The 17,486-nt window shown below is 38.0% G+C and overlaps 1 pseudogene; it reads right to left on the bottom strand.

The window, feature by feature from the left end:
* Nucleotides 1–2,675: 2,675 nt before the first annotated feature.
* LOC135200303 (procathepsin L-like) lies at nt 2,676–13,094 on the bottom strand (annotated as a pseudogene).
* Between the last annotated feature and the right edge of the window lie 4,392 nt (nt 13,095–17,486).

Raw genomic sequence — 17,486 nt, forward strand, 5'->3', positions numbered from 1 at the left:
TTTTTGTTTTTTTGGGCGGGATATGTACCACACGTGCAACGCACCACACACGGGTAAACAAGCACTGGGTAAGAGACATGCAGAAGGCAGCCTTTAGTTGAGCAGTGTTTACGTAGTTTCCTGAGACGTGTTTTCTGTGGTTTCTACGTTATCAATGTATAAACCGAACCACGTTTCCATAAATTATCGTATTTCAGTTTTTAAGACAACCTTATTAACTTGATATTGTGATATCACAGGACTAGCATTGAATTATTCACCCCATCAATTTATTTGTAGCGTGGCGAGCTATTAAATGGCGATTAAACAGTAGGGATAAAACTTCCGCTTCTTGAAGATTATCCTTATAATATTTATAGACCTTCCATTATCACTAATGAGAGTGAAGAGAGGAAATTTTCCATCCTTCCAAAAGTGTCAACTACAAACTGAAAGGAGCGAACTGATATGTAACAGTTAACCGGATAGTAAACAGCATAGAAAAAATACTACTGACTAATATGAATTATAGTTGTAAGACTATTTTGTCATGAATTAACTGTACTACCAATTTCCAAGATACTATATGCCGGCAAATATACAAGAGTGATATAAAAATTGTAGATACGTACAATGATAGCATTAGAAAAGGCATGTTAAAATCTTAATCTGGAGGAGGCAGAATCAGAGCTAATCCATGGAACTATAATTCCATGAGCTAATCATACATGAAGGACTGGTATATGAACGCGTCTGCCCAAATAAATTATATTGGGACCACCGAATTCGTGTAGAGAATAGACAGATTTGAAGCGCACGAAAACCTTTATAGGGCCGGGATACATCCCCCCCCCACCCTATTCACAAACGATAGTTCCCCTTTGCGTATTTTTACAAACCGTGCTTCTTCTTCATAGATTGACGGGAATACTGGTCGTTTACATAGCCTCGAGAAAGTTCGCTGCAGAAAAGCTTCTGCTTTGTGGGTAAAATTACCTTGTACATTATTTGTGTGTCTTTGGTACTAATATTGGTCGGAATGCACTTGGAAACCATCGAAATAACAATTACAAGATGTCCTTCGTTAACTTACTTTAAAGAAAATTCAGTAATTTTTAACATAATCATTATTTAGTAAATAAATGCCACTCTCTTAAAACAATGTGTCTCCTATAAAAGTGTATATATTATCTTTTGTGTATAATCGTAGCTCATAATCAACCCGGGAAATATATTCGTTTGTGATACCAGTATATTTAGAATATACGTATTTATTATTAATTTTTGGCGTCAATGGTCATTGAAAACACATTCAGATTTCAGCATACTGTCAATATCCCAAGCATGGTAATAAAATATTTTCATCTCAAAGATGCATCCACACGGTCGAACAATGTCCGGGGGACAAACATTGTTACCAATTAACAACTGTCTGCCGGTCTTTGCCTTGTGAGCAGAGTAAAAACAGTGGTATACAACCTCATCTGGTACAACTGTTTGTTGCCAGATCTACTTCCATAGTTTCAGCGCTTATGACGTCATCCTGCTTCGCCTATGATATGGTAACAATGTTTGGTCGTCGGACATTGTTCGATCGTGTGGATGCATCTTTAGTGCTGAGAAAAAGTCTGTCGGACTGCAGAGTTTGGACGTTCCCACCAAACCACTTCGTTTCAGACCTTACCACACTTGTTAAACGTCTTTGGCCAAGGTTCCGTGTAGGCATGAGGCCTGCTAAATCTAAACTAACCACCCAGTTAACCATTCAAGAATGGGAAATGAAATCTCCGATATGATATGCATGCTTCTTATCCCAAATCTTATGTTAGACTGAACAACCATGAAAGCTGCAACTGTTCTTGGCAAGAGATCTATAAAACTTTCGCGCACCAAATAGTAGCTGCTAGGTCCCTGCCGGTTGGTTGCCTATAAAGTATGGCCAATCTACATAAAAGTTTGTAACCGTTAACAAGTTCTAAGTAAACCCAAACACTGCATTTCCTTTCTTTTTACACCGACTTTGGGTGGTCACTGACTAGGGAAAGACCCTCTCTCCTTCATCCCTCTTTAACCCCTAATGGATTAATAAATTGGTCCGTCAGCTGTTAAGCACTTACGTGGGATTTGGCACCGGTGAAAAGTGCTTATAGACAACAGACAGACCAAACTACTGTTTTATGTAGTAAGATACCTAATCCTCTGTACTCAGCGAATAACAGGCTAATCAGCGTGTTAAGAACAGAGTTGTTTTCACAACCTTAAAAATCATTAAATCTTGGATTTTTAGGTGCTAAGGCAATCGGCTAATAAAAGTCAAGGAATGCATGAACCGTTAAAGGAAGTTTCTGAACGATTACATCATAACGGCTTCAGCTCGTAAGGACTCGTTACTATCCAAGTTATGGGATGAATGCATCACTAGAAAGCTCAGTCAGACGAAAATGTTGCAACTACCTTCTACTTTATCAAAACATTTTCAAACACTTTCCCCAGTCTACTGCATCAAAACTCACGGCAATATTCATCCGTATGCCTAACGAAAGCAAAATGATCACGAGAAGTCATTAAACTTATTCTATATTGTAATCTGCATATAAAGTAACAATATTGAAAGTAAACAGGTTGGCTGAATATCAAAGTTACGTAAGATAGCAAAGTGACAACACAACAAGAAAAGGTAATAAAAAAATCAAAACATCTATTTCGTACACTCTACTTTTATATTTTTCTTTTCTTATGATGGATATTTTCCAGTGTGTATAGAAAAAGGCACAGAATTCAATAAGAAAAATACTTTGCTGACTTTCTTGTGAAAATTGTCACATGCCTTATATCCGTAGATTGGAAAACTACAATAGAGACATAAGCTAATTAGATGAAACGCTTTCCTTCTGTCATACAGTAGTTCTTTACAGTTGTTTATAAGAAATATGTTATTTATCATAGACTACAAAACTTCTTAAACATTGCTTAACATATAAGCATTACACTAATGCAAGTCTGTCTCTCTCTCTCTCTCTCTCTCTCTCTCTCTCTCTCTCTCTCTCTCTCTCTCTCTCTCTCTCTCTCTCTCTCTAAAAAGAAAAAACTCTGTTCCAAAACAAAAATGATCAATGGTGATAAGTATCTAAGTGACTTTGATTTGCACTTGGTTATGCAAATCAATTAATAGCACACACTAAGCCTATTTTTCATATTTAATCATAAATGCATGATTTCTTAATTCCTAAATTAAGGGAAAAAAACATCACGAGGCTTGTTACAAAGCTGCACACATCACATTATATTTTCCTGTTCTAAGATAATAATGGGAAATTTAAATTTGCCAAATATCTTTTAAAACAACAGCTATCAGGACCAATTGCATTTTCTCTCAGGACACCTTGGGTAGTTGTGCATTTTTCTTATATCCAGAAGAAAACTTTATTCATTCGAAAACAATAAGGATTCTTTTATCAATAATGTATATGAAATAAAAATGAATCAAGACTGCAGTCTGTTATATAGCAACGTTACCTGTTTTACCAGCATGGTTCACTTGTAAGATAACAGCGTTCTCTTCTGGAGAAATATCACAGTCGTATTTGCAAAGTGTGGTGTGTGCTTCCGCATTGAAAAAGGGTTACTCTTATCATAAAAAAAATCTTGGAATTTAAGGCATCCGGAAGTACTGATTTACTACAATAAGCGCAAAAAGACTTTATAATGCTATAGTAATGTAATATGATTTGTACAAAAAAATTAAGTTAACTGAAACAAAAGCAAACTTCCAGAACTGTACATCTGAGAAAGGAGGATACTGATGTATGGAAATCATTTCTTACTCAGACAAACTGAAAAGTAACTAAATAATTAATGAAGAGGAAGGAAATATGTCGATTGACTTGATACCAATCTGTAGTATCACAAACAAAATACGTCAAAACTCTAATATGAAAATGTCACTTTAGGCAACATAAAATCTTATTTCAATTATACATAATCCAGAATCACCAAATTCTAGTGAAAAGAGACTGGAGGTACTATTGGAGGAGACTGAAGGCACTATTGGAGGAGGCTGAAGGTACTATTGAAGAAGACTGAAGGTACTATTGAAGAAGACTGAAGGTACTATTGAAGGAGACTGAAGGCACTATTGGAGGAGGCTGAAGGTACTATTGGAAGGAGATCCCTAAATCCCACTTCTGGAAAAAGTGTCAGGGTAAGCAATGAATCGACGTCCCCCAATTCACACCAGGGGATAAGAAGCGAATGACGCAATCCCGCACATGTTGGACTTGTTTCGAGCCACCTTGATGTATCCTTCGTCACCCCAGTGGTTGCCCCAGGAGTTCTTCACGAGCCAGAAGTCCATGCCATTCTCTGTGCCGTACCCGACGACTAATACCCCATGATTTAAGTGAGTAGGTGAGCAATCAGGATCGTCATAAACACCTGGAAGAGTGGAAAAATATGAAATGATGTCAAAAGTTATGTTAAAGGAAATACTGTTGGAAAAATAGATGACTACGGCTATACTCATTATTTCAGGTGTGCAATGCGCGTTGCCACGCCATGCTGACAGAGAAAAAGTCCTTCCAAGTGAAAATAAGAAACTGTTAAACTTATTGAATATTGGAAAAATACTGCTGAAAAAAAAGACCAATACCTGATCTATAATGCATGAAGGAGGGACAAGCGTCGACACCTACAGATATCGGACCAACCACTGCCACAGCCTGCAGCAGTGCCTGCTCGGTTTTCGGAATATTCACCCAACCAGTGACAGTTGCCGCTGCTTTGCGCTTCTCGTATCTGCAAACGTCATTCTTTTCGGAGTGGAAAACAAGAGGCGAGTAAGATTTCGGAAGCTCATGACACAAAGAAAATCAAACAAATGAACTAGAGAAAATAAATGGATAAAAAACAGAAAATGGAAATCTTTATATGCGCACACACAAGCATAAATATATATATATATATATATATATATATATATTATATATATATATATATATATATATATATATATATATAGTATATAGTATAGAAAGTCTGCGTCTGGCAGAGCAAACATAAAGTATATTTATTCAATTGTTCTCTATCGCTCTCATTCTGTGTTACAATTCATGTCACAATGCACATATATGCTTGATATTGTGATAACAAACACTTCCTTGCAGATTCGATGAAACAATTAATTTATTTGAATAAACCCCCATGGAGTCTCCATGTTATTTCTAGTATGTCATTCTCAAATAAACGCAAACACCATCAGATATTCTGTTCCAGACAGATAAATACGAAAGTTTAGTCGTACTTTCAATGAAGATATACAAATATCTAGCACCTACAGAAAATTCCAGATTGCACCCTTGTCCTCTGAAATGCAGATTACAACTATATCTAAATATCTTTGTCTTCTTTACCCGTCATAATGACCTCATCAACGAGGTCACATTTGTGTTGTCTCTCTGTCCTCGCAAACTTCAGTTTCTCTGAAGAAAAATGCACCTTAACCCACCCGGTTTTTTTTTTTTTTTTTTTGCCTAAGCCTTTTAGCATCCCTTTTTATATCTCTTCATTACGCTCCCTTTTTGCTTCCCGCGGTACACTATTTTGGGCAAAGCTCTTTCTTTCCTTTTTTTGTACATGATATTGCAACCAAGATTCGACTTAGGGGACTTTCCTTAATAGTCTCTTCATTCCATTTCAAGCTTATTCTTAATTTGAAAGCCTCCCTCCAGTAGTTAATTTCAAAACAACACCACCACCACCACCACCACCACCACCACACCACCACCACCAACAACAACAACAGCATCATATAATAATAATAATATAATAATAATAATAATAATAATAATAATAATAATAATAATAATAATAATAATAATAATAATAATAACTCCAGCATTGTATCTCAAATCACCAAGCACCCAAATGGATGACCACAGGAAGAACATCCTTAGTACAAAAAGACAAGAGTAAGGGAAATATAGCCAGTAACTACAGGCCTATCACACCTGCCTACCAATAATGTGGAAGTTACTAACAGGTATCATCAGTGAAAGGCTATACAAATACCTAGAGGAGACAAACACCATCCCCCACCAACAGAAAGGCTGCAGAAGGAAGTGTAGGGGCACAAAAGACCAGCTCCTGATGACAAAATGGTAATGAAGAACAGTAGGAGAAGGAAAACCAACCTAAGCATGGCATGGATAGACTATAAGAAAGCCTTCGACATGATACCACACACATGGCTAATAGAATGCCTGAAAATATATGGGGCAGAGGAAAATACCATCAGCTTCCTCAAAAATACAATGCGCAACTGGAATACAATACTTACAAGCTCTGGAATAAGACTAGCAGAGGTTAATATCAGGAGAGGGATCTTCAAGGGCGACTCACTGTCCCCACTACTCTTCGTAGTAGCCATGATTCCCATGACAAAAGTACTACAGAAGATGGATGCCGGGTACCAACTCAAGAAAAGAGGCAACAGAATCAACCATCTGATGTTCATGGACGACATCAAGCTGTATGGTAAGAGCATCAAGGAAATAGATACCCTAATCCAGACTGTAAGGATTGTATCTGGGGACATCAGGATGGAGTTTGGAATAGAAAAATGCGCCTTAGTCAACATACAAAAAGGCCAAAGTAACGAGAACTGAAGGGATTAAAGCTACCAGGATGGGAGCACAACATCAAACACCATAGAATATGAGACAGGATACAAATACCTGGGAATAATGGAAGGAGGAGATATAAAACACCAAGAGATGAAGGACACGATCAGGAAAGAATATATGCAGAGACTCAAGGCGATACTCAAGTCAAAACTCAACGCCGGAAATATGATAAAAGCCATAAACACATGGGCAGTGCCAGTAATCAGATACAGCGCAGGAATAGTGGAATGGACGAAGGCAGAACTCCGCACCATAGATCAGAAAACCAAAACCAGGAAACATATGACAATACACAAAGCACTACACCCAAGAGCAAATACGGACAGACTATACATAACACGAAAGGAAGGAGGGAGAGGGATACTAAGTATAGAGGATGCGTCAACATCGAAAACAGAGCACTGGGGCAATATCTGAAAACCAGTGAAGACGAGTGGCTAAAGAGTGCATGGGAAGAAGGACTAATAAAAGCAGACGAAGACCCAGAAATATACAGAGACAGGAGAAAGACAGAAAGAACAGAGGACTGGCACAACAAACCAATGCACGGACAATACATGAGACAGACTAAAGAACTAGCCCCCCAAGCCCCCGATGACAATTGGCAATGGCTACAGAGGGGAGAGCTAAAGAAGGAAACTGAAGGAATGATAACAGCGGCACAAGATCAGGCCCTAAGAACCAGATATGTTCAAAGTACGATAGACGGAAATAACATCTCTCCCATATGTAGGAAGTGCAATACGAAAAGTGAAACCATAAACCACATAGCAAGTGAATGCCCGGCACTTGCACAGAACCAGTACAAAAAGAGGCATGATTCAGTAGCAAAAAGCCCTCCACTGGAGCCTGTGCAAGAAACATCAGCTACCTTGCAGTAATAAGTGGTACGAGCACCAACCTGAAGGAGTGATAGAAAACGATCAGGCAAAGATCCTCTGGACTATGGTATCAGAACGGATAGGGTGATACGTGCAAAACAGACCAGACGTGACGTTGATTGACAAGGTCAAGAAGAAAGTATCACTCATTGATGTCGCAATACCATGGGACACCAGAGTTGAAGAGAAAGAGAGGGAAAATTGGATAAGTATCAAGATCTGAAAATAGAAATAAGAAGGATATGGGATATGCCAGTGGAAATCGTACCCATAATCATAGGAGCACTAGGCACAGATGCCCAAGATCCCTCCTGGAAAGGAATCTAAGTAAAAAACTAGAGGATGAAGTAGCTCCAGGACTCATGCAGAAGAGTGTGATCCTAGAAACGGCACACATAGTAAGAAGAGTGATGGACTCCTAAGGAGGCAGGATGCAACCCGGAACCCCACACTATAAATATACCACAGTCGAATTGGAGGACTGTGATAGAGCAAAAAAAAAAAAAAAAAAAAAAAAAAAATAATAATAATAATTAATACATATTTTTCAAATACTACCTTATGCTACTATTACTACTTCTAATAATAATAATAGAATAATAATAATAATAATAATAATAATAATACTAATAATAATAAAAGTGATGGACTCCAAAGGTGACAGGATGCAACCTGGAACCCCACACTTTAAATACCACCCAGTCGAATTGGAGGACTGTGATAGACCAAAAAGGAAAAATAAATAAATAAAAAATAATAATAATCGCATGAGTCACTAAATGGTGAAGAAATAAGTGCAAATATATACTTTTGAGACCCTCTGCTCGATTCTCCTTATTAATCAATTTCTAAGGAGAATAGAGCAAGTACTCGAAGGCTCTCGTTTTGTATATATTTCCAGTGTATATTTACACTTCCAGCACTGTGGACTTCTACATTGTAGTAGATTCACATCAACCGTGCATCTGATGTCTAGGCTAGTCCCTTTCGACCCTCCTGATGGGCTGTTGATAAGCCGATCACAGGGATGGAAACTCTCAGTCTCTCTCGAGAGTTCGCATAGGCAGGGTATGTGCCACCTCTCCTGAGGATACCTTTTGACGGAGAGGTGGAACATACATCCTGCGTATGGTGAACTCTCTCGAGAGACTGAGAATTTCCAGCCTCCCGTGATTGGCTTATCAACAGCCAATTAGGAGTGTCGTGAGAGACTGGCCTAGACATTAGATGCACGGTTGATGTGAATCTACTATAGGAACATCAGTCGTACTTACATGGGCGGTGTACGGATAGTCGAACTCGCTCTCAATGCCACCTTCCTCTAGGACGCACTCGAAGGCCGTCTGCATGATGCCTCCTCCGCAGCCGTGACACTTGTGACAGCAGTCAACCAGGTTCTGCTCAGAGAGGCTCGTCAGGCGACCCGTCTTCCGAGCAAACTGACCCTCCATGGCGCCTGTCTGAGGAGGGCATTCCAAAGTCCGCATTAGGATCTCGTGTGCTGTGGACTCGACGTGTTGTAATGATAACAATTCGATGCAGGATATTTAATGGAGGGATATTTCATGACTTTGAAAATTCTTCGCGTGGCCTAAACAACAACAACAACAACAACAACAACAACAACAACAATAATAATAATAATAATAATAATAATAATAATAATAATAATAATAATAATAATAATAATAATAATAATAATAATGGAGAAACAAATCCACAGTTATGTAAATGTACATATATTTAACGACCGCACTGGGCAAGGACCAATTCGACGTTCCAGACGACTGGCGGGGCTTTCATCAGAAAACGACGGCATTGCCTGATTTATACTGGACGACCGGTTCCATTGTTTTAATAACAAGTCACTTAATTTTTGACTCCTGCTTTGTTTACTTTGCTGTAAAGATATATCAACGTGTCAGATTGATAAGGGGAACCGTACAGATTCCCGAAAGCTATCTTTCGTTTTAAACTTAAATATATGTACATTTACATAAACTGTGGATTTGTTTGTCCATTTGAAGACTCGTGCTACTATGAGGAATTTTTAATAATAATAATAATAATCCTTTTTGTTAAAACTTGTCATGTAGAAACAGAAACACAAAAGTGTCCAATAATAATAATAATAATAAATAATAATAATAATAATAAATAAAATAATAAAATAATAATAATACTAATAATAATAATAATAATAATAGATGCGTATAAGTAAATGAAGTTAGATCTGCTTTAAATCTAGGTGCATTCAATAAAAATCATGAAAATTTTTTTAAAAAATCTTGGAAATGAGATCAAGAAAAGCTAAACACACAGGGACTAATTTATTTTCACAAAAATATGTATTAGAACTGGGTAGAATAGTGATGCAAAAATAAAAGAAAATAAAAAAATAAAATAAAACACGTTAGTGTCTATAAAACGAGGAAACCGGGGAACTAATACCGAGAGATATTTGAAAGGTGATTAGGAAAATAGATGTTTGATAAAACAAATAAGGAACGACATCGAAAAGATGAATAAGAAAAGTGATATCTGAAAGACGAATTAAAAAGAGATTTGGAAGATTAATAAGAGGTGGCATATTAAGGGTGAACAAGAAAATGCATTGAGGATATAAAATGATTTGCGCAACGAATAAAATGTAAATATATTCTAAAGATGAATGAATATCAGGAAGGACATACGAACGATATATGAGAGATGAATCGAAAAAGGGGAACATTTGAACGGCGAACAATAAGAGTGACATTTACAAGAAACGTTTGAAAAGATACTTACACGCTGAATAGAAGAGAGCAATATTTGAATATGATTAAGGAAATGCACATCAAAGCTGAATAAAACCAAAAACATTCGAAAGACGAATAGGAAAAGCTAACAAGGAGAGCGACAATTGAAAGACAAGAGACATTGAAGAGACGAATGAAAAACGGGACGCGAAGAACGAAGAAGAGAAAAAAAAGAGAGTGGAAAGACAGATAAGGTACGTGACATCCGAGAGATGACTGAGAGGAGACATTCAAAAGATAAAAAAAAAAGGGAGAGGAGACAAATACAAAAAAGATGCATAGGGTAGAAGAGAGATGTTCAAAAGATGTAGAAGAAGAAGAAGAAGAAGAAGAAGAAGAAGAAGAAGAAAAACCTCACCGCCGAGAACGCCCAGCAGGAACCGCACGCCCCATGGTTACTTGACGCGGGTCACGACGCCCTTCAGCCTCCAATCGACGCTGGGGGGCAGGGGGATGTCGTCATTTGGAGGGATGAAGGTCGAGCCCAGGTTCTCGTCCATCCCGTTCATCGGGACTTGAAACCCGAGCATGGTTGCCGCTATTTCCTCAGTCAGCTGAAAAGGCGCGAAACTTTTATAAAGGAGCATTGTTGCGGTCGCTGAAGTGCTTGCCCATGACAGAATTGAAATGGATTTAAAATATAAATTTCTGCTGAATAACCATTATTATAGTTACTGAAAATTAGCCAGTAAAGACAGCTGTTTCATATATATATATATATATATATATATATATATATATATATATATATATATATATATATATATTACGGGGTTCGTTTCCCGCTCCCGGACTTCATAATTTCTTCATATATATTGCACTTGGATCTTAAGGCTTTATAGAGACAAGCAATAAATAATGCAAGTAATAACGAATACAGCTTCCTTATGATTTATGTAGCAGAGTGTGCATGCATGCATATAGTATGTGTGTAAGTTACCCCCAAAAAAAAAAAAAAAACGCGTACAGAAATGAGTACGTACACTCATGACATCGGAGCAGAAAAAAAAAAAATTCTCCTTACCATATCACTCAAATGATTCGTGTCCATCTCATAGGATGTTTTGTTCTGAGCAAATAGTTTGTTGTGCTCGATGACTTTCAGTTTATTCTCCATGAAAATCTTCATCCGGAATTTCTCCTCGACGAAATTCTCGTAGCTCTTGTCGTACTTGATCTGCGGGGTTGGGGGGGACAGGTACTCACATGAATAATACCGGAAGGATTATATAAACAAAGCATATATTAAACTACTGTTATACTATATAACCGTGAAAGGGCGACCTTTGAATCAAAGCACGCCCTAAGGCGTGAGTGTTTACGGTGACATGGAAGGTTCACAGTTACTTGTTTTATTTTAATCTTTCATCTCCTCTTACCTTAAAGAGTTCCCATTCTTCTTTCGCCACAGACAACACTGGCTCATAGGCTGATACTTCGCTCACAATAACAGCCATTACCATCACCATGACCTTCATTATAGCAGTCATTTTGCTTATTCTCATCACAGAGCCTGAAATACGAGTAGTAACAATACAAGCGGGTAAGTATTTCAGTCTAGAATGGCGCCTAACACATCCACTTTGCTAAAATATCTTACTGCGTAATTTATTTTTCTACGTGCCAGCACTTACGTACTGCACGGTTTCAGCAAGCTGTATGAATCCGCCTTCGAAAATTGTCTAAACGGATGCGACAGGACACATGCAAGTATATGTTCGGTGACTCACTCACTCGTCACAGACGCACTGCTCCACTGTGCTGCCGCCCAACACTTGTTTTCCCTTCACAGCTGAAATGACGAAGGCTCATGAGACCTATTCGTCACGATGGCTCGTTGCTGCTCCGTCTCGTGATTGGAATTTACGAAATGAAAACCCGCGTTTAGGTTTTTAATGCCAGTGGCGGTAATATAAATACAAATTTAAATTAATAATAAAGGAAGATTACGCAAATCAACTACTTTCTTCACCGGTTGAAAAAAACCAATGATGCATAGGAAAAATGCATATAGGCGATATTTTTTTTCACCAATTAAATATCTTACGCAGAATGAGAGTGCGTTTTAGCACTTGTTTGTTTTTTATTTTACAAAATGATTCCATAAATTTGGAATAATAAAGCAGTCCTTTAGGAATGACAAGTTCACATGGAACGAAAACGTATTTATAAAAATAAGTTAATCTATAGGTTATTTCGCATGAATGAGAAGGAAACATGGCACAATATACGTACATGCAGCTTACACACACATATGCATTATATATATATATATATATATTATATATATATATATATATATATATATATATATATATATATATATATATATATATATATCATTAATAAATTGGACTTTATTTTAATTCATCGTTATTATGTAAGTAACAGACCCCAAGAGCAAATAAATATTTTTGAGTATTTTTTTGGCATTCCCTCTACATGCCAGCGAAAAACGGCCACACAAAAATGTGATAATTTTTGAGTGAGTATGGGTACCACACAGGTACATCTATGGTCTTAGGAATGTATTCTGCATACATATATTGTAATATAAAACAGATCTAAATCGGTGACTTTACTTTTATTTGAAAATCACCGCCATCTTTTTCCAAAACTGAAAATTCAGTTATCTGTGGCTTTTAAAGCTTGAACTTACATAAAATAAAAGCAACGCAAGTCACGTGGGAAACGAAGACCAGTGCAATTATCACAGGAAGCCAAGAAGTCGTTGAGCACATTCCTGTATATTGCTATAGTAGATTCACATCATCCGACGCTCCTGATTGGCTGTTGATAAGCCAATCACGGGGCTGGAAACTCTCAGTCTCCCTCGAGAGTTCACATAGGCAAGCTGTATGTTCCACCTCTCGTGAGGGATACTGTTGAAAGACGTATCCCTCAGGAGAGTTGGAAAATAGATCCTACCCATGTGAACTCTCGAGAGAGACTGAAAGTTCCCAGCCTTGTGATCGGCTTGTCAACAGCCAATCAGGAGCGTCGTAAGGGACTGGCCTAGACATCAAATGCACGGTTGATGTGAATCTACTATAGTAGCACAGGCTACCATGATTTCAATAAGTCATCTACCTGTACAGCTGTCGGTGGAGACCTTATAATTACAGAATCTGAATTACGGAGTAAAGACTACGTATAACTTGTTTTCCGGAGGACTTTTTATTTCAGTGACTGGCTGCGGGGATCGATAGCAAAGGATTGTGAACTGCAGTGGTTCCACACGAAAGAATCAATTATAGATTATAATGAATCTGCGTGAACTTGCCAATATTTTAACAATTTTCATCATTATATTGGTCTATAAGTAAAAAATAATAACTAACTTACAGCTGTTTTCCTTAAACTGTCAAACCATCGAAAACTGACAAGGCCTTACTCTGTCAAGATGCTATCTCGTCGACGCTTCTCTGATGAATGAGCGTATCTGGGAAGGCAGCCCCGGCTTATAGCGCGATCAAGTCCTTATCAGTCACGAGGCATTCCTTATCGCGTGGTGTTGTCCTTATAGTATAATAAGAGATATCAACAACACCTTGGAGTAAGGCATTTCAGCATCCAAGATCATCTGGTTTCTTCACGAAGAAATTCACTCAGTCTGGTGGCCCTGTTGCAAGTTCCTTAAACATTTTTATTATTATTATTATTATTATTATTATTATTATTATTATTATTATTATTATTATTATTATTAATGTCTTCTTTTCATCGACGCTTGGGACCAACTGAAGTATTTTCCACGAGGAAATTGCGGAAGTAACTTCGTAAAAGACAGCATCTGAAAAACTCAGAGAAGAATCTTAGTAAAAATAAAAGTAAAATTTGAGTGGATCTTTCTTGTTTGTCGCCCGGGTGGGGGCCGAGGTAAGTAGGGGATCGCTAGGGTAAGGGAAACATGACACACCCACCCTCCTTCTGAAAACCTGTTCGTCCGCTCCGGTTGGGGGTGGGGATAGTAAGGAGATAGGGAGCGCAGGGTGACATGACGGGGAGCGGCGGGTTCCAGCGCATCGTAGCGTGTGCTATAACCTCGTATATGTATAATCTCAACCTGTCCCACGCGCTCTTTTAAAAATTAAGAATAATGTGAATGAAATTCAAGAAAATCAGGTACCACCGTGCTACTATACTACATATGATATACATTCATACAAACAGCGCATGCAATACAAGGTGAATCACAGATAGACCAAAGAGATACTATGGCAGAGAACACGCAAAAGAGACAGCAGCGGTTGACTCATTAAACGATTCCATAATTCTTATGGTTACTCAGATCTCCTTGTGACCGTTGACGACCAGACTAGATTCTTAGGGCCTGTAGCAAGTTTCTAAGGGTTGGTATGCGTATTAGGTTGTCAATGCAATGACTCACAATTGGTCACGCGATAGCTCAGTATGATATGTATACAGGAAACGAAGGAGATAATGTCAACAGGGCAAGTTGTTTCACAATGCTACAATAGGATATAAAAGCAGAGAGCAAAAAAAGTAATTTACACAGATAAGGAGTGACATTCAATAGCTTGGTAGGCTGAAAATAAAAAATAAGTACATGCAAACCAGTAACCACACACATAATACATACACACGCATATATATATATATATATATATATATATATATATATATATATATATATATATATATATATATATATTACTTGTAATCTTCTTAGGCACGAAGATAAACGCTTCAAGAAGAGGTCCATTGGAGGACGAAACTGTTGCATTTTCTGAGATAAACCTTTTTTTTCATTTTCCTATGTGGAATACAATTGAATATATATATATATATATTATATATATATATATATATATATATATATAGTCTGTAAGAATAGATCTAGATATCCGACTATTTGCCCGCTTTGACAGAGATCTTCTATTAGAAGTCTTCATCAAGGGACATAGCATACTTGAAGGAAACGTTCCTTCTTTCTGCAGAGCCGGTCTTCTAGATTATTCCAACAGAATTACCAGAAGGAAGATATCTGTAAGAATAGATCTAGATATCCGACTATTGCCCGCTTTGACAGAGATCTTCTATCAGAAGTCTCATCAAGGGACATTGCATACTTGAAGGAAAGTTGCCTTCTTTCTGCAGAGCCGGTCTTCTAGATTATTCCAACAGAATTACCAGAAGGAAGATATCTGTAAGAATAGATCTAGATATCCGACTATTTGCCCGCTTTGACAGAGATCTTCTATTAGAAGTCTTCATTAAGGGACATAGCTTACTTGAAGGAAAAGTTAATTCTTTCTGCAGCTCAAGTTCCTTCATTCTGCAGGTCAGGTCTTCTAGATTATTGCAACAGAATCATCCTCTGGTGCCCACCTAGTATCCTTCTGGAGGCCTTCTGGCATCTCCACGTGGAGGCACTTCTGGTGTCTATCTCTCCCTGAGATGTTAATTCATGGCTCTCGCGGGTGAGAGTTCCTCTCCCAGACAAGGTGGTTGGGAAGATCCCCGGCCATTGGCTCTCATCTTGAGAGCTGTGCCTCCTGCCTCCATAATATGGTTGGGTCTCATCTTGAGAGCTGGTCCTCTTGACTCCGAATTACTGTTGACTCTCATCCGATTGCTGTTCCTCCTGCCTCCGAATTGCTGCTAGCTCTCATCTGAGAGCTGATCCTTCTGTCTCCAAATTACTGTTGTCGCTCTTCCTGAGAGCTGTCCTCCTGCCTCCGAATTACTGTTTGCTTTCATCCTGAGAGCTGGTCCTCCAAACCTCCGAATTACTCTAATCTGAGAGCTGGTCCTCCTGCCTCCGAGGAACTTCCTTCTTTCAGTAGAGCCTTCTTCTAGATTATTCCAACAGAATTACCACAAGGAAGATATCTGTAAGAATAGATCTAGATATCTGACTATTTGCCCGCTTTGACAGAGATCTTCTATTAGAAGTCTTCATCAAGGGACATAGCATACTTGAAGGAAAAATTCCTTCTTTCTGCAGAGCCGGTCTTCTAGATTATTCCAACAGAATCACCAGAAGGGAGATATCTGTAAGAATAGATCTAGATATCCGACTATTTGCCCGCTTTGACAGAGATCTTCTATTAGAAGTCTTCATCAAGGGACATAGCATACTTGAAGGTAAAGTTCCTTCTTTCTGCAGAGCCGGTCTTCTAGATTATTCCAATAGAATTACCACAAGGAAGATATCTGTAAGAATACATCTAGATATCCGACTATTTGCTTGCTTTGACAGAGATCTTATATTAGAAGTCTTCATCAAGGGACATAGCATACTTGAAGGAAAAGTTCCTTCTTTCTGCAGAGCCGGTCTTCTAGATTATTCCAACAGAATTACCAGAAGGAAGATATCTGTAAGAATAGATCTAGATATCCGACTATTTGCCCGCTTTGACAGAGATCTTCTATTAGAAGTCTTCATCAAGGGACATAGCATACTTGAAGGAAAAGTTCCTTCTTTCTGCAGAGCCGGTTTTCTAGATTATTCCAACAGAATTACCAGAAGGAAGATATCTGTAAGAATAGATCTAGATATCCGACTATTTGCCCGCTTTGACAGAGATCTTCTATTAGAAGTCTTCATCAAGGGACATAGCATACTTAAGGAAGAAAAGTTCCTTCTTTCTGCAGAGCCGGTCTTCTAGATTATTCCAACAGAATTACCACAAGGAAGATATCTGTAAGATTAGATCTAGGTATCCGACTATTTGCCTGCTTTGACAGAGATCTTCTATCAGAAGTCTTCATCAAGGAACATAGCATACTTGAAGATAAAGTTCCTTCTTTCTGCAAAGCCGTTCCTCTAGATTATTCCAACAGAATTACCACAAGGAAGATATTCATAAGAATAGATCTAGATATCCGACTATTTGCCCGCTTTGACAGAGATCTTCTATTAGAAGTCTTCATCAAGGGACATAGCATACTTGAAGGAAAAGTTCCTTCTTTCTGCAGAGCTGGTCTTCTAGATTATTCTAGCAGAATTACCAGAAGGGAGATATCTGTAAGAATAGATCTAGATATCCGACTATTTGCCCGCTCTGACAGAGATCTTCTATTAGAAGTCTTCATCAAGGGACATAGCATACTTGAAGGAAAAGTTCCTTCTTTCTGCAGAGCCGGTCTTCTAGATTATTCCAACAGAATTACCAGAAGGA

The sequence above is a fragment of the Macrobrachium nipponense genome, chromosome 26, assembly GCF_015104395.2.
Source record: "Macrobrachium nipponense isolate FS-2020 chromosome 26, ASM1510439v2, whole genome shotgun sequence".
Taxonomy (NCBI): Eukaryota; Metazoa; Arthropoda; class Malacostraca; order Decapoda; family Palaemonidae; genus Macrobrachium; species Macrobrachium nipponense.